This window comes from Macaca fascicularis, chromosome 11 (assembly GCF_037993035.2).
Source record: "Macaca fascicularis isolate 582-1 chromosome 11, T2T-MFA8v1.1".
NCBI lineage: Eukaryota > Metazoa > Chordata > Mammalia > Primates > Cercopithecidae > Macaca > Macaca fascicularis.
In genome coordinates, this window is record NC_088385.1 from 87,327,592 (window position 1) to 87,346,526 (window position 18,935).

At 36.7% G+C, this 18,935-nt stretch overlaps 1 protein-coding gene across 2 annotated transcripts in view; it reads left to right on the top strand.

Annotated features, from left to right (window-relative positions):
* Positions 1-18,935, top strand: part of PTPRQ (protein tyrosine phosphatase receptor type Q) — a 266,655-nt gene that overhangs the window by 137,759 nt on the left and 109,961 nt on the right. The window lies entirely within an intron of this gene.

The following is an 18,935-nucleotide window of genomic DNA, read 5'->3' on the forward strand; positions in this document are numbered from 1 at the left end:
TTTTTTTGTCTTATTTGTTTTTATGGAATTCTAGATGTTTTCCTGAACTATATGGTTGCAGTATCAGACTCAGTTTCATCTATTTTCTCCCCTTTATATCAATCTTTATCTTTCATGTTATTTGAATAAAATATCCAGGTCATTAAGCTTTAGTCCACAAGAAGAAATTCTCATCTTCCCTAGCAGTGCTCTATCCTATGTCATAATATCCTTCATCCTATTTTCTTCCATATTCTACCTGCTTATATTAGAGTCTGTTTCTTTCCTGATAACACCACTTCCCTGGATGCATGTCCTAATGGGCACTGTAGATATTGGCAATAATTGTTAACTTCTGGCACTTCCAGACCCTTTATCTTGGAAACGTCTTTCAACCCGTCTTGAGGCTGTAAACCTAGAACATCAAGATATAGTGTGCCTTCTCTCTGATTTCAGCATCTAACTCAGCATCCTTTCCTTCTCCTTCTTCCAGTGCAACATTTTTTCAAACTACGGTGTTTCCCTTTCCAGGATGGAATAGTTACATTTCAACAACACCATCTCTTGCTCCTTAGATCTCATACCATGTCATTGTGACTTATCCTCCAGGAAGATTCCTCACTCTGAGAAGACCCCATTATTTGTTTTTTCCAAGATGCTGGCTGGTAAATATTTCTAGGAAAAAGTAGAAATGATTCTACTTTTTTCATCTGTAAATTCATCGTCCTTAATTGTCCCAGCTTCTCCACAATCTTCTATGTATCCCTTGTTTATACTCTATAGGAAATATGTTCATAGGAATACTCTCTATTCCATATGCAAATTGTTCTCTTTCTGAACCTAGTCTGTTCCCCCATCATCCATATTTATTTTTATTTTACTAATACTATCAAATATCTTGATAGGCCCTCCTTCCATCAAAATTTATTCATGTCTTTATTTATGCCTTCCAGATACCTTCTCTTAGGATGTCCTTGCCTTCCTCTTTTAGGGATCTAGTTGTTCATTTTCATTTTAATCTTATGTCTTCTCTAGAACATTACTCCCGTCAATTTATTCGCATCTCTCCTGCATTTATCCTCTCTCTCTTTTTCTTGCACATTCATCCAAATTGTTGAAAAATTTCAACTGAAGACCTAGTTGGAGTATCAACTCCAAATATATTTGAAATGGAATTTGTGTTGCATGAAATCACTGTCTTTTTCTTAGTTTTCTATGCCTGTTCTTGACAATCCATTGGACCCCAAGCCTCATAGTTTTATAAAATTCCTTACTCCATCTCTTCTACATACAATCAGGTCTTATCAATTCAATTTCCATCATGGCTCTGCAATTTGCCCCTTCTCTTCCTTGACCACCACCATTGTATATCAGAGGGACCTTGTTGCTTCCTGTAATAACACCCTAAACAGCCTTATCACCCACACTACTTTACCCATAAGTCTCATCTTTTCACCTACTCACTTAATTGAATCGATTCTAACATACAAATAGACCATTTATGCATTGGCAGATGAAATGTATTATCTGAACAATAAAGGTTAGACATGTCAAGTTGGGTACCTGAAGCACAGAAGAAATAATGAAAGGCACCATGTGTAGGAGATTGGTTAGAATACTGCAAATATTTTACTCATTCTCATTGTCTAGAAAATATCCTAGAATCCATTGCTAATTAGAATTTGGCTTCTCTCTAGCTTTTTATTCTTCTATCCTTTTATTGTATCTTCTCGTATAGCTGATGTCTCCAGCCAAACTTCATTTATTTAGCATGCTATTTCACTATTTCAGTATCTTAACTTAGAAAACATTTATTAAGCATCTACTATGAACTAAAAATTGACTAGATTCTCTTCTTTAAACATACCCAACCCTTTTTCATCATCAGATTGCTTTGCTTCCCTTAGCCGTATTATTGTTTTCCCTTTCTATGACACATAAAATTTTATTCATTTTTAAAAGCCCAGCTTAAATGTGCCTTCTTTATTAAAGCCTTTAATGGCATTTCTGGACTTCATCCCAGACTTGCTGACTCATAGCCTCAATGAGTGAAGCTTAAGAATCCATGCACTTAAGAATCTCTCTAGGTAATTCTGATATTCTGTGTGTATCGGAGAGTACTGGAGTAGATTACCAGGAACTTTTGAGGACAGGCAAACAGTGTCAGAAAGGTCCATCAAGGGGTGACATGTGTTTTCCCAGTGGGTGGCCAGCACATCATTGCTATGTGGAGTCTGTGGGAAGAAAAAATGTTCAAATCCAGGTAGGTGGTCTGCATCAGGGTGGTCTAGCACCAGGTAAAATAGTCTTGATCATTGGGCAGGAGCTGAGTCTTTGAGAACTGGCAAATAAAATGCAGGACAATATATCTGAAATAAATGAGAGATTCAGGAACAAGGCAGGAGATACTAGGTTGGTGCAAAAGTAACTGCAGTTTTTGCCATTAAAAGTAAGATTGAGTACACTGGTACTCAAAGTGACAGCTTAGACACAGGAATGAAGCAGGAATTCAGTTAGTAGAACTGTGACACATGATCCAAATCGCAATGTGCACCTGATGTAGAGCCACCTGAATTTAAGGTCCAGGTCTTTGTAAAATAATAATAATAATAATAATAGAAATTTGAATTCCATCTTAACTCAGGATTAAAAGGCAACCTATGTGGAGATTGAAGGGATTCTAAATCAAATAATTAGGTAGTTATTAAACTACTGTACTATGAACTTTCCTACTACTGAGGACCATTGCTTCTCAAAGCTTGAATTCTGCATCAGAATGTGCAGCACTGTGGCATGATTCTAGACTTATGGAATCAGAATTTGGGAATTAGGACCTAGATCTTCATTTAAACAAGACATGTGAATAATACAGTGCTGAATTTGGGAACCACTCATTTTCACTGTAAACTCTTTGCTTGTAGGAACCATGTCTTATTTGTCTTTGTTTTACTCACAGTTCCTAGCAGAAAGCCTTGGGCATTGTAAGCATTCAAATGTTTGTAGAAGAAAGAAATGAATTGCTTTCTTCTAAAATTCATTATTTTTCATAGGTGTTTTTACTCCATTGCAATATATTATTTCCACATTCCCATCAGGCAAAATCATAAATATTTTCTCCCATGTAAATATAAACATTCTTTAAATTAAGGAGAGTCATTTATATAAAGCATGAGTATTAACTGCTGCTTCAGAAATATTTTGATTTCATATCTTTAAAATTGTTTTGCATCTAGTATGTAATTATATTTATGATTACAGTATTTATTAGGTAATTAATTTGATTTTATATGATTTACATGAATTATTTGTTGATAAGAGGTAAGAGCTGGGAATTTATTGTTCAGATTGGAAACAGTTTTACAGCCTGTTGCATACTTCTAATTTATGTGGTCTAAGATTAGTCACAGTGCATAGCCAGCTCTGAGTCACTGACTCCATACTTATTTTTGACATAAAGTGAAATCAAATTTGGCTCACTCTCTCACTGCCTAGTGTCTGACCTTAACATTCCTTCCAGGGATTATTGGGTATTTTTTAAATGTAAACTTGGTCAAATCTGGATGCAGCCAAACGTGTATCATAACGATTGAATTTATGAGGAGATTAGTGTTTGGTGTCTAAGCTGGTTCCCTTGTCACAGTCAGATATGTTGGAACAGGGCAGTAAAGATGAAGGTCCCCAAACTTGGTTCTACATTTTAACAGCATTTTATGCCCAAATATATCATATATACCAATAAAAATAATACAGCAAGTCCATGTGCATGCGGTATTTAACTTTTAGAACCTTGAATTGATTCAAAATGCTCTTATTCATTTTACTATCAAAACTTAGCATAACATGGATGGAAGTGGAGGACATTATGTTAAGTGAAATAAGTCAGGCACAGAAAGACAAACTTCACATGTTCTCACTCATTTGTGGCAGCCAAAAACTAAAACAATTGAACTCATGGAGATAGAGTGTAGAATGATGGTTTCCAGAGCCTGGAAAAGTAGGAGGGGTAGGGGGGTAGGAAAAGCGGGAATGGTTAAGGGTACAAAAACATAGAATGAATAAGGTCTAGTATTTGATAGTACAACAGAGTGACCAGTCAATAATTTCTTTTACATTAAAAAATAACTAAAATAGTATGATTGGAATTTTTGTAACACAACGAAATGATAAATGCTTGAGGTGATGGATACCTCATTTACCCTGATGTGATTATTATACATTGCACTCCTGTATCAAAATATCTTGTGTACCCTGTAAATACATACACCTAGTATGTACCCATAAAAATTTAAGATTTAAAATTAAAAAACAGTTACAAATCTAGTAAATGTTTGGATTTAATATTTGGTTTTAAAAACTTGGTCTTTTGTGGAAGATAATTTTATAATTTGTGTTTATCCAGAGCTCTTCCAAGCTCCATAATTTAGAATCAAAAGAGAAAAATAAAGTACTTCCCTCAGATGCAAAAACTTAATTTAGGGAAAGTAAAATGTGTATTTGTGGTTTTTAGGGGTGTTCTTTTCTGCAGTGATTTCTTTATTAGCTTTTTGTCCAATGGAAGATAACAGGCATATGCAGTGATCCAGTGGAAATCCACTGAGCTTGCAAATATATTAATGCTACAGTATGATTGACTTGGAATGTATTCAATTTAATTATCATCATCATCATCATCATCATTTTAGAGACAATATCTCACTGTGTCACTCAGTCTGGAGTGCAGCGGCTTTATCTCAGCTCACTGTAGCCTCAACCTGCTGGGCTCAAGTGATCCTCCTACCTCAGCCTCCTGAGTAGCTAGGACTACAGGTTTGCACCACCATGCCCAGCTAATTTTATTTGTTTGTTTGTTTGAGACAGGGTCTCCTTCTCTTGCCCAGGCTGGAGTGAAGTGGTGCTATCTTGACTCACTGCAGCCTCCACCTCCCAGATTCAAGCAATTCTCGTACCTCGGGCCTCCCAAGTAGCTAAGATCATAGGTGTGCGCCACCACACCTGACTAATTTTTGTATTTTTAGTAGAGACAGGGTTTCACCATGTGGGCCAGTCTGGGTATTGAACTCCTGACTTCATGTGATCTGCCTGCATCGGCCTTCCAAAGTGCTGGGATTACAGGCATGAGCCATGGCTCCCAGCCTGGCCAGCTAATTTTTTATTTATTTTTGTAGAGAGTCTCACTATGTTGCCCAGACTGGTCTCAAACTCCTGGTTCAAGCAATCTTTCTGCTTTAGTCTCCCAAAGTGTTGGGATTACAGGCATGAGCCACACACCCAACCTAGCTTATTTGTTAAATAAAATACTTATATATTTTATAAGAATTTATAAAATTCTTATATACCATTTAATAGATTAAATGTGGGCAATAAAAGTGCTGTCCTTCTATGGCTACAGATTGGTGCACTAAATCAAAAGTTCACTTTTCCTTTGTATCCTACTTACATAACTTTCCTCATCCATCTCCTGAATTACGATTTGAAATAAAGGATGCAGGAAAGTTGCATGATTCTGATTGCCCTCAAACAAGTGAATTAAAACATTCAACTTACCAGTGGGTAATCACTAAAAGCACAAAAGACATTATAGTTGCCTATCACAAATCAGAGGGAAATAACTATTAGTGTATCCAATTGAAATTCAGGTGTTTTGTACAATATCTTTTATATAGACTTAATTATTAAATATAAAATTTTTCTTAAGAGTCAACATCAGATGAGGAATGTCTTTTTCCACTTCTTGTAGTGCAGTGGACAGTTGACCAATATATACTTATTTACTGCTTGCTATGTTCAGGTTCTAGGTGTGGGGTTCAAGACCCAAGTTTGAGTGCCAGGTGGCATTGGGGGTCTTTGCCCTGCACATCCAAATAACTCCATTATTGTAATAAAAACATATTTAATATGTATAAAACAAACAAAAACCTACATATTATGTTGGTCAATTTTGTGGCTTGAAGTTTTTTTTTTTTTTTTTTTTGAGACAGAGTCTTGCTCTGTTGTCCAGGCTGGAGTGCAGTGGCACAATCTCAGCTCACTGCAACCTCCACTTCCCGGGTTCAAGCTATTCTCATGCCTCAGCCTCCTGAGTAGCTGGGACTACAGGCCTGTGCCACTACGCCCAGCTAATTTTTTGTGTTTTTGGTAGACATGGGGTTTTGCCATGTTGGCCAAGCTGGGTTTGAACTCCTGACCTGAGGTGATCTGCTCACCTCAGCCTCTCAAAGTGCTGGGATTACAGGTATGAGCCACCATGCCTGGCCTTGAATATTTGATTAAATAAATATACAGGAGAAAAATATTTTATTGAGGCTTTTTTGAAGTGTGAAATATGAATTGGATGTTGCTTATTGATAGTTTCAAAATTGCTTTCTATGAGAAGTTAAGAACCAGTAACCTAATTGGAAAAGGATGGTATGGCACATATTTGTCTTGAACCTTGACTTTCATAGACAAATACACTAATGTTTACTTAGATCATCTGATATAGATCAATAAAAGTCAAGTTTTCTAAATATTCTTTTTGGTTTATCAGTATGCTATGAGAAAATGCCAGTTGTACATATCAAAGAACATTCCTCATTTATTGGAAATATCTTGGATGGTGAGGTTAAGGAAATCAGAGGAGACTGTGGGTTGACTAAAGCACTCATGAATAGTGATGCCCTCACTATTCATGAAAATAGTGAGACTAGTAGAGGAGAGTAAATAAGAATTTCAAGATACAGCAAGAGAAAACACACAGTGGAGAAACGAATGCAATACAAGGGGTCAGGCTGAGAGGGAAGCTTGACTAGAGAGGAGGGTATTTTATTAGAAGGAGTGGGAACAGGAAGGTTGAATAACTGCAGTGGACCCCTACTTTCTCTGCTCTTAGTTTGGTGTGACTGTCACAGAAGTTTGAATCTGGTATAATAGAAAAGCAGGAACTTGTTCTAAATTCTCACATAAGTAATTCTAAAAACAATGATTATTTTTGGCCATTTTCCTGAACACTGCAGAAATCTCTTTAGATGGAGGATTTGTTCATTACATATTTACTGAGCTTCCTAAGTAATAAATAAAATCTCCAGTCATTTCAATGGCCCATAAAGCCCTTCTTTTTAATCCAGTATTTTCTTCCCTAGTTATCTGTCACTTCCCTTATCTTGAAATGTATCCTCAAATGCTACCTCTTCCAAAAGGATTTCTGACTAATTTGAGATTGAATGTCCTTCCTCCCAGCTAGAATTTTCCATACTCCTTTCCTGCTTTACTTTTCTCTTTTGGATATTATATGTACCATTATCTGTGGGTCTGTTCTCACTACAATATAGGTTGCATGGGGACAGAGATTTTTCTTTGTTCAAACTTATTTCCAGTGTCCAGAAAAGCATCTGGCATACAGTGATAATAAGTATATTATAAATGAATGAGTCAATCAATGCACAGGCCAAGAAGAGTGATAGGCATACAGCAAACACCAAGTATGCGTATGTTGGGTGTCTTAAGTAGAAACTTGCAGTCACAAAACTATTTTTAAACAATTATGTATTTAAACATGAGAAAGGCATGTCTTGATGAATATATTTTCTAATTAAACATTTTAAAGATAGTTGTAGATTCAAATGTAGTTATGAGAAATAATACAGAGAAATCCTGCATGTCCTTTATCCATCTTCTTCCAGTGGTAACATCTCTCAAGTAGTAACATCTTGCAAAACTGTACACAAAGAGTATATCAGACGGAGAACATTTCCATCAGAATAATCCCTCATGTTGCCTTTTCATAGACCCAATTCCTGCCCATCATCCTGGCATCTCTCCTCATTCTGAACCCTTGGACACCACTAATCTGTTCTCTGTTTTCTATAATTTTGTCATTTTAACAATGTTATATAAGTGGAATTATAAAGTATATAACCTTTTTTACACAGAAAAAGACATTCAACCAAGTTTTTTTGAGTAGCAATCTTTTTCTTTTTCTTTTCTTTTCTTCGTTTTTGGAGACAGAGTCTTGCTTTGTCATCCAGTCTGGAGTGTAGTGGTGCGATTTCGACTCACTATAACCTCCACCTCCTGGGTTCAATTGATTCTTCTGCCTCAGCCTCCCAAGTAGGTGGGACTATAGGCGCATCCTACCTCACCCGGCTAATTTTGTGTTTTTAGTAGAGACAAGGTTTCACCACGTTGGCCAGGCTGGTCTTGAACTCCTGAGCTCAGGCAATCTGCCCACCTTGGCCTCCCAAAGTGCTGGGATTACAGACATGACCCACTGTGCCTGACTTTTTTTTTTTTTTTTTTTTTTTGGTATGGATGCACCACAGTTCCCTTAACCATTCACTGGTTGAAGGACATGTGGGTTGTGTCCATTTGTGGCTATTAGAAATAAAGCTGCTATAAACACAAGTGCACAATTTTTGCAGGACCATAAATTTTCCTATGTCTAGGATACATATTAAGGAGCACATTGCTCAGTCACATGGTAGTTGCATGCTAAGTTTTCTTTAAGAAACTGACAAACAGTTTTCCGAAGGAATTGTACCCCTTTAAATTCACTCCAACAATGTATGAGCCATCTAGTTTCACACATACGTGTGTAATGATATATCATTCTGGTTTTAACGTGTGTATGGCTAACATTCAATAGCTAACTGAATGTATTTTTCACGTACTTATGTACCATCTGTGTATCCTCTTCCATAAAATGGCTATTCATTCCTTTTGCCCGTTTCCTCATTGGATTGTTTTGTTTTATTGTTGAGTTTGGGAAAAATTTTAATATATTCTAGTTACTTGTTTTTGTTAGATACATGGTTTGCAAATGTTTTCTCCCAGGCTGTAGCTCGTCTTTCCTTTTTTATTATTATTATTATACTTTAAGTTCTAGGGTACATGTGCATAACGTGCAGGTTTGTTACATATGTATACTTGTGCCATGTTGCTGTGCTGCACCCATCAACTTGTCAGCACCCATCAACTCGTCATTTACATCAGGTATAACTCCCAATGCAAACCCTCCCCCCTCCCCCCTCCCCATGATAGGCCCCGGTGTGTGATGTTCCCCTTTCCGAGTCCAAGTGATCTCATTGTTCACCTATGAGTGAGAACATGCAGTGTTTGGTTTTCTGTTCTTGTGATAGTTTGCTAAGAATGATGGTTTCCAGCTGCATCCATGTACCTACAAAGGACACAAACTCATCCTTTTTTATGGCTGCATAGTATTCCATGGTGTATATGTGCCACATTTTCTTAATCCAGTCTGTCACTGATGGACATTTGGGTTGATTGTCTTGCTCTGTCGCCCAGGCTGGAGGGCTGGAGTGCAGTGGCGCAATCACAGCTCACCACAACCTCCGCCTCCGGGGTTCAAGCAGTTCTCCTGCCTCAGCCTCCTGAGTAGCTGAGACTACAGGCATGTGCCACCAAGCCCAGCTCATTTTTTGTATTTTTAGTAGAGACAGGGATTCTCAGTGTTACCCAGGATGGTCTCGATCTCCTGGTCTCGTGATCTGCCCGCCTTGGCCTCCCAAAGTGCTGGGATTACAGACGTGAGCCATTGCACCTGGCCTGTAGCTTGTCTTTTCATCCTGTTAGTAGGGTCTTTAACAGAGCAAAACTTTTTAATTTTGATGATGTCTTATTTATCCATTTTTTCTTTTATGGATTGTGTCTATGGATGTCTAATTGCTCTAGTACCACTTGTTGAAAGACCTATCTCTCCTTCATTGAATTGCTTTTTCTTTGAAGCTTAGTATGTTGCTAGTTAACACTGTATAATGAAAATGTACAAAGAATAATGTTCCAATTTTTAAGTTAGACTTAAGTTAATGATATTCATTAATAAGGACTCTTCAGATATAAATATTCCAGAATATCTCTTAGCTTTCTAATCAAAACAACCATCAGTGAATATCACCTTACTTTGGAAGGTATTGATATACATTGGAATTAAATTTAGTTTTTCCAAATAACCCCTAATTTGAGAAATATATTCTATCTTGAAACTAAAATAATTTAATACAACTGTATTTTCTTCCCTCCCCTCCCCTCTGTCTCTCTCCACATTTTGTAAAATGTGGTCCTGAATAAGTCACAATATAAAAATAAATGTACACTTAACTTCCACTTCCTCTAACCACAGGCTACTTTCTGTTCCTCAGCCTTGGGAACAAGGTGAAAAACAGTTAGTAAGCAATTTGGGCAGGGCGTTGCCAAAACAAGATTCAAGCAGCCACATGTGGACACCTCTTAAAAGAATTTGGGGAAATGAGACCAAAGAAGCCAGGTCTGATTTTTAGTGACAATAACAAATGTGAAGTGACTCCTCCCAAGTAAGAGTGCCGCTGGGATGTGGCCCAGTCACATGCTTACCTAAGCTATGCTTCCCAGAAAACCCTGATGCTCTGCTCCAGGAGCGATCTTTTTCCTTTAGAGATTCAGTGTCTTGGGAGCTCTTTGATTTTGTCAAAGAAATAGCAGAGATTCCCTGTGGGAATTTTAAGGCTTGGAGTCAAGGTATTTTTCTGACACAGCTGAGCAAAGTCCATGTATCAAATGATCTGTTTCTAGTTTGTTTAAATTATTCACATCATTTGTAGACCTAACATGGCAAACCTTCATTATTTAATCATAATAACATCTACTACCCATACTAACTTATGATTCATTTTCTGTGCCTGGAAATAGTCTCTGCTCAACAGTAATACCTGGATGCAAAACAATCCACTGTTATATGGCCACAAAATTTTAATGATCTTCCAAAGAATCCACTGTTATATGGCCATAAAATATTAAGGATCTTCAAAAGACCAAAAACACATTTTATAGCTGTTGCACAGAAATTCACAACCAGAATCCCCAAAATTAAAAAAAAATTGCACAATACAAATAGTAGTTAAAACACATGTACATATAACACAGATACTCTTACCCATACATCTTTTATGAAAATGTGTTTGGTGAAACTGTTCATTTGTTAAGAGCCACGGAAGTCATGGCTCATGCCATGCTAAATAGCCACGGAAGTCATGGCTCATGCCATGCTCATGCTAAATAGCTGCTCCAGCTACATTTCTCTTTGGAAAATGTATCACTATAGGATACCCTGTTGATTGCGTTAGATCAAAGAAAAATATGTTGTGATAACCGAAAAGTTTCAAGGGCTTTCAAGTTGTGTAAAAATGGACCTGTGGACAAGGTTAATTGTCTCAGGATGCAAAATTGGAGCTCAAATATTATATCAAATTATTGCAAAATGTATACCACACCTATTTCTTGAGGTCAAATCTGGTACCCAGAAATGGAGAAAAGCCTCAAGAAACATTGCTGGTTGGCCCTCTGCCACATGACTGTATGATCTGATTACATGTAAGTTTCACAAAAGAGTCATATTTCTCTGCTAGTTTGATGTTGAGAATTTGCTCATACACCTCCCTAATTTTATCTTCTTGGTCCTTTGAGAAACACATAGTATCCCAACTTGTCAGAGAAGAAATGTGAGCTGGTCCTTCTTTATCCAGGAGAGACCTGAAAAATTCGGTGGTGAGAGTACTGCAGAGTGAGGCTGGTTTTCCAAAGCACCAGCTTTGTTCTGCTTAAGAACAATTTACAATGGTCTCCACTGCTGGTAATGATTATCTTCTTTTACGTTCTGAAAAATCTGCTCTGGCTAGAAGGTGCTGCTCACTGCAAGCTGGGATGGGCTTCAGTGGAGAAGGTAGGGTCTATATCTGAAGCAGAGGTGGCAGGATTACCAAGACTAGGGCCAGGCAGAAGGCACAGTGCCCTAGCGTTCGGAAAACCATGGCTTGGCAGTGCCACCTCCATCTCCATGGTTCACTCCAGGGTCACCCACTGGTCATGCCATGCTGTTGAGGGGCAGAGACCTGGAGCAGACACTGATATGACTGCCTGCACAGTCACTGGCTTCTCGGTGGTATTCAAAAGCCAAGTCATTTTCCCATAGCTCATTGAGTTTAAGGAACTTTTTGGAGATAGCTTGAGATTCTCTACATAGACAATCATGCCATTTGTTAAAAGGGTCAGTTTTATTTCTTCCTTTCTCATCTGTATGCATTTCGTTTTTTCTGTCTTAGTGCACTGACTAGATATTTAGCTCTATGTTGAATAAGAGCAGTGAAAAGGGATACCCTTGCCTTGTTCCTGATGTTGGGAGAAAACATTCAATTCTTTCACCATTGCTTGTGATGTTAGCTGTAGGTTCCTCTTTATCAAGTTGAGGAAATTACCCTTTACTTGTATTTTTCTGAGAATTTTTATCTTAAATACGGGTTAAATTTTGTCAAATGCTTTTCTTTTGCACTGATAATGTTCATGCAGTTTTTCATGTTTGGCCTATTAATAAGGTGGATTACATGGATTGATTTTCTAATATTGAACCAGCCTTGAGGTTCTTACACGGCTTGGCCATGATGTGTTTGTTCCTACCCCACTTGGTGTTGATGTATGTGTATATATAACTGATTTCTATTTGATGGTATTTTGTTAAGGATTTTGCATCTATATTTATGAAAAATGCTAGTCAGTAGTTTGCTTTTTTGCACTGCCTTTATCTAGTTACTGTATAAGAGTAATACTAGCTTTGTGAAATGAATCTCTTCTAGTTTCTGAAACGGATTATGTATAAATGGTATTCATTATTCTTTAAATAATTGGGAGAATTCTCCAGTGAAACTATCTGAACTTAGAGATATCTTTTTTGAGAATTTTAAAATTACACTTTTATGCTCTCAGGATGCAAAGTTTGAGCTGAAATGTACTATCAAACAAGTTAGAAAAAGTAGCACTTCTAGATAATTCATAGATTGCAAAGGAAATCTTAAGATAATTTTTTTATTGTACTTTAAGTTCTAGGGTACATGTGCACAACGTGCAGGTTTGTTACATATGTATACATGTGCCATGTTGGTGTGCTGCACCCATTAACTTGTCATTTACATTTGTTATATCTCCTAATGCTATCCCTCCCCACTCTCCCCACCCCACAATAGGCCCCGTGTGTGAAGTTCCCCTTCCTGTGTCCAAGTGTTGTCATTGTTCAATTCCCACCTATGAGTGAGAACATGCGGTCTTTGGTTTTTTGTCCTTGCGATAGTTTGCTGAGAATGATGGTTTCCAGCTTCATCCATGTCCCTACAAAGGACATGAACTCATCCTTTTTTATGGCTGCATAGTATTCCATGGTGTATATGTGCCACATTTTCTTAATCTAGTCTATCATTGATGGACATTTGGGTTGGTTCCAAGACTTTGCTATTGTGAATAGTGCCGCAGTAAACATACGTGTGCATGTGTCTTTACAGCAGCGTGATTTATAATCCTTTGGGTATATACCCAGTAATGGGATGGCTGGGTCAAATGGTATTTCTAGTTCTAGATCCTTGAGGAATTGCCACACTGTCTTCCACAGTGTTCGAGCTAGTTCACAGTCCCACCAACAGTGTAAAAGTGTTCCTATTTCTCCACATCCTCTCCAGTACCTGTTGTTTCCTGACTTTTTAATAATCGCCATTCTAACTGGTGTGAGATGGTATCTCATTGTGGTTTTGATTTGCATTTCTCTGATGGCCGGTGATGATGGGCATTTTTTCATGTGTCTGTTGCCTGCATAAATGTCTTCTTTAAGATAATTTTTTAAATACATCAAACTGAATATGCTAAAATATATTGAATTGAAATGAAAATTCAACATACCAAAATTTGTGAGACTCAGTGAAAAGACAGAAATTTATAGCACTAAGTGAATATATTAAAAAAGAGAAAATAGACCAATAATCTAAGTTCCTGCCACAAAAGAAAGCCTAGAGGAAGAAAAGGCAGAGAATCCAAACCATGCAGAAAGAAGGGAATAATAAAAAGCAGAAATCAATGAAATTAAAAACAGAAATACAGTAGGAAAAATCAATGAAACAAGAAGCTTGTTATTTGAGAAAAGAAATAAAATTGACAAATCTCTAGCAAGCCTGACAAAGAAAAAAAGAGAGAATTCAAGAATGAAACAAGTGCAGACACTGCGGACAGAAAAAATAAGAGAATACTACAGACAACTCTACACAGTTAAATTTCATATATGAGATGAAATGTAATGATTCTTCAAGAAACACACCTACTATACTATACTCCCTAATATGAAATAGGTAATTTGAATATTTTGAATAGTTGAATAAAATTAATACTATAAATATTAAAGACATTAAGTGTATAATGGTTTCTTTCTTTCTTTGGGCTGCTATAATACCAGAAACTGGATGACCTATAAACAACAAAACTTTATTTCTTACAGTCTGGAAGCTGGAAAGCCCAACATCAGGGCACCAGCAGATTCAGTGCTTGGTGAGGGCCCATTTTCGGGTTCATAGATGGTTCCTTCTTGTTGTGTCCTCATATGGTGGAAGGGAAGAGGCAGCGCTCTGCAGCCTCTTTCATAAGGGCCCTAATCCCACTCATGTCACCTTCCAAAGGCCTCATATCCTAATATCATCACACTAGCGTCTAGGTTTCAACATATGAATTTTGGGGTGATGCAAATTTTTAGACCAAAACAGTTTCCTTTTATACCACTCTAGTAGAGAAAGGGAGGAGTACGTCTCTGTTATTGCCAGGTAGGGCTAGAAATCCAGGTTTCCCACTTGGGCTTTGTTATACCCAAGGAGGGGATTTCTCCTTACTGCTGGGTTAGCTTGGGAGTTTTGGCTCCCCACTAAGCCTCCACTGGGATTACCCTGGTTGGAAGGAGTAGTGATACCTTATTACTGCTCTCCACATGTTTCTCACTGACATTATGGTGGAAGGGACTTATTACCACTGGAGAGGGTGAAAATCTTGGCTCCCTATTTTGCCATCTCTGACATCACTGTGTCTCGTATGGTTCAGTGCCTCATTACTGCCTAGAGAGGGAAGAAGACTAGGCTCTGTATTCAACATTTGTCAGTATGGGAAAGAATGAGATCATAGTTTCTTTCTGTGCTTTTTTATTTTTATTTTTTGAGTAGACTAGCAGTTATTGTCTGAAAATTTTCTGTCTTGCTAGACTGCACTGTGTGTATATGTGTGTGTGTGTGTGTGTGTGTGTGTGTGTGTGTGTGTGTGTGGTGTGTTTAATTTTTAGCTAGAGAGAGCAGATTTTTATGGGGGCTTTTTTTGTTCAGTTGGTAGGTATTTCCACATTGCTGGCATCTAGGATATATGTGGCAAAAAGAAAACCCAAGGAATTCACCACTATGTTATTACTTGAGTCCTGGACTCTAGCTGGTCTACCTTCTTAACTCCACTTTTCAGTCTCCTTTCATTTATTGTGAATTTAATGATTTTTAAGTATATAGTAGGAGGAGTGGGAAGAGCACATCTACTTCATCTTCCTTGAAGCAGAAGTTCATCCATGGGTATATTTTGAATATCAAGGATGATACTTTTTATCCATCTATTCAAGATCAAGTTATTAAACACATATTAAGTGCTGTGGTAGAAAGTATTGGGATGACTGTAATGAAGTCAACATATTTCTTGTGCTATTAAAGTTTAGAATTATATAATTTTAGACCTTCATTGAATCTCATAGATAACTTCATTTAGTCATTTCACTTTGCAGACATAGGAAATGAAGCACACAGCTTAAGTATTTGTTGAGTTTTCTACAGCTAATTATTTGCAAAACTGTTATTAGTACAGAATTCTTTCTACCATATTGTCTCCCCTGCCTTAGAAATTCAATACATCATTGTGTTCATTGGAATTACAGGAGTTTTCTTCCATTATTTCACAATGTCTAAGTAGAGACATTATGAAGTAGGTAAATTTACTTTCATTATAAAAATTTCTTCATTAACATGTATAGATACATTTATAATGTGAGTATATACATACTTTTGTCCAAAAATGGATTCAATATTCATAGAAAAGCTAAATTTCTATGATCAAATCCATGCTTAGTCTATAAAACTAAAAATATTGTGAGTTAATGTAATAAGATCTGTAAAATACTGAGGCCATTATGGGAAATGTTTAAAGTTCCTAGACTCATATCACATTTTTTATCTTGGATCAGTTCCAGAAGTGTAATGTTTGCTGTTTTGAAATTGTCTTAGGTATCAAATTCCAAATTATAAATTTAAAAGTTTTTTTAAACGTAATTCCTTTTATAAAAAATGAATTTGGGTTACTCTGCATAATTCTCCTCGACCCCATTGATGCTTTAATATCTCTCATTAAGTGGACTCCAGGCAGCCACTCTTTGCTTTATCCAAGCTCCAGCTAAAGCCAGCTGTTCTTTGAGCAGTGTTTTTATTAACATATTTAGGAACTGGTGCATATCTTATTACTCTATTTTCCATTCCTGTCCTATGCAGCTGTAGTCGATACTTTTCATAACAGCCTTTACATATCATTCTCCTCCCCTATTTTTTTTTCTTATTCTCTTTTACTTCCCTTTTTAAGTAAATTAAACATGTGTGTGCATGCAAAAGCCCTCTTCTTTCTTTCTGGTAACTATATTATGTGAAAGCTTCAGGAATGTGCCTGTTGTTTGTCTGAGATTATAAACATCATGAAAAAACTTTTACTAACGGTGTAAACATTCAGAAATGTAGAATACATGAATTTTAATAACAGCAAAATTTCTTCAATGTTGCATTTAAGAAATTAATTTAGACTTAATTTAAAATCAATGCAATGTAAATACAAAGAAAAGGATTTGAACAGATAGAAGACTGTACAAAATACTACTAACCTCTACTTACTGAATTTCAAATATTGTAAGTTTCATGGTATATGAAAATACAAGTTTGAGGAGGGAGCTATTTTATAAATATCAGGCATGCATAAGTTGCAGCCACTATAAGATTAAACACTTTCAAAATTCAAATAAAGTAAAAGTAGCATTTTTTAGTATATTAATAAGTTATTGCAATTTGAATTTTCACTACCTACTCACTGCAACCTTGAATAAATTACCCATTGGTTCTATGCCTAGATACCTTTTTAGGAAGAACTACTATTTTAAAAGCAACTTATATTAGAAATGTAATAAATATTATTCCATATGAATTGCAATAAGGAAATCTTTACTTATTAAAATATACATTAAAAATTAATAGCCCAGGCCAGGCGTGGTGGCTCACTTCTGTAATCCCAGCACTTTGTGAGGCCAAGGCAGGTGGATCACTTGAAGTCAGGAGTTTGACATCAGGCTGGGCAGCATGGCAAAACCCTGTCTCTACTAAAAATACAAAAGTTAGCCGGGCATTGTAGCAGGTGCTTGTAGTCCCAGCTACTTGGGAGGCTAAGGCAGGAGAATTGCTTGAACCCAGGAGGTGGAGGTTGCAGTGCCAAGATTGCACCGCTGCAGTCCAGCCTGGGGGACAGAGCGAGACTCCATCTCAAAAAAAAAAAAAAAAAAAAAAAAAAAAAAAAAAAAATTAATAGCCAAATAGGTTCATTACTAATTAAATTAACACTACTTTTGTGTTTTTATTTTTATTTTTTGAGACAGGATCTCACTCTGTCACACAGGCTGGATATGCAGTGGCACCATCACAGCTCACTGCAGCTTTAACCTTTTGGGCTCAAGTGATCATTCTGCCTCAGTCTCCCGAGTAGCTGGGACTACAGGTACATGCCACCACACCTGGCTAATTTTTTAAATTTTTGTTGAGAAAATATCTCACTGTGTTGCCTGGGCTGGTCTCAAACCCCTGAGCTCAACCAATCTTCCTGCCTTGGCCTCACAAAGTGCTGGGATTACAGGCATGAGACACTGTGACTAGCCTACTTTTATATTTTTTAAAAATCAAGATCGCATTTTGTAATTTTTTAACACACTACATTAATGATATTTGTTGTTCATGAGAAGTCTAGCATTTTTAAACTTTGGACTTGAAATTTAAAACAAAATTTGTATTTAGGTTGTTATCAAAGAAATAGTTAACGGTGTAAGACACCTTAAAGGTTCTGTGTGCACCTTAAAAGCTAAATAGGATGCTGTTCTCAGAAGCACTATTAGGAAGTTTGACTGCAGATTAAACAGGTACCAAACAATAGTTGGAAGTAGTTGGTGACATACTTGGGTTAATCAGTGCTAAGACTTCCTTTCTAGTATGGATATATGAGAAATATAGTAAGGCCCATAATTGTTTGTCTATTAAAACTCTACATTTATAAAATATTATCTAGAAAGTACAAGTGTCTAGTACTTTTAATTTCTATATACATGCCTAACCTGTGACTTGTTTTGAGTATTATTCATACATTTTTATGGGAAAGCTTTTTTCATGCTTTTAATATTTTCTACTTATGGGAAATGTATATACAGCGACATGTACAGAACTTGTGTACAATTCAATGAGTTTTGACAAGGGCATACACCCGTGTAACCACCATTCAGTCAACATATAGAGCATTTCCTTCCCCCATAGAAAGTTCCCTTTTACACCCATTCTTGAAGGCAACTGCTGTCCCTGATTTCAATCAACATAGATTAGTTTCACTTGTTCTTAAGCTATATGCATTCTCTTACACTAGGCGGCCTGTTTCAACATAACTGTTGTTACAGTTTTTAAAATTTGTTCTGTTAGTGTTGAGTCATTTTCCATCGCATGAATATGCTATTATTAGTGTGTCTGTTTTCTTTTGATGGACATATGGATTGTTTCTAACTATTAGGAATGAAACTGCTATAGATATTTTTGTACAAATCTAATTACTGGATCATTGGGTAGGTACGTGTTTAATTGTTCAAGAAACTGACGGTTGTCTAAAGTAGCTGTACTGTATGAAATACATACCCAACAGCACTGAATGAGAGTTCTAATTACATATCATTCTCAGCAGAATTTGGTGTTATCATAATATGAGCCCTGTGAGGTGACATAAAAAATATATATTTAATTGTAACTTTAATTTGCATTTTTCTGATGATTCATTTGGATACTTTCGTATTATTGTTGGCCATTCATATACAGGCAGTCTTT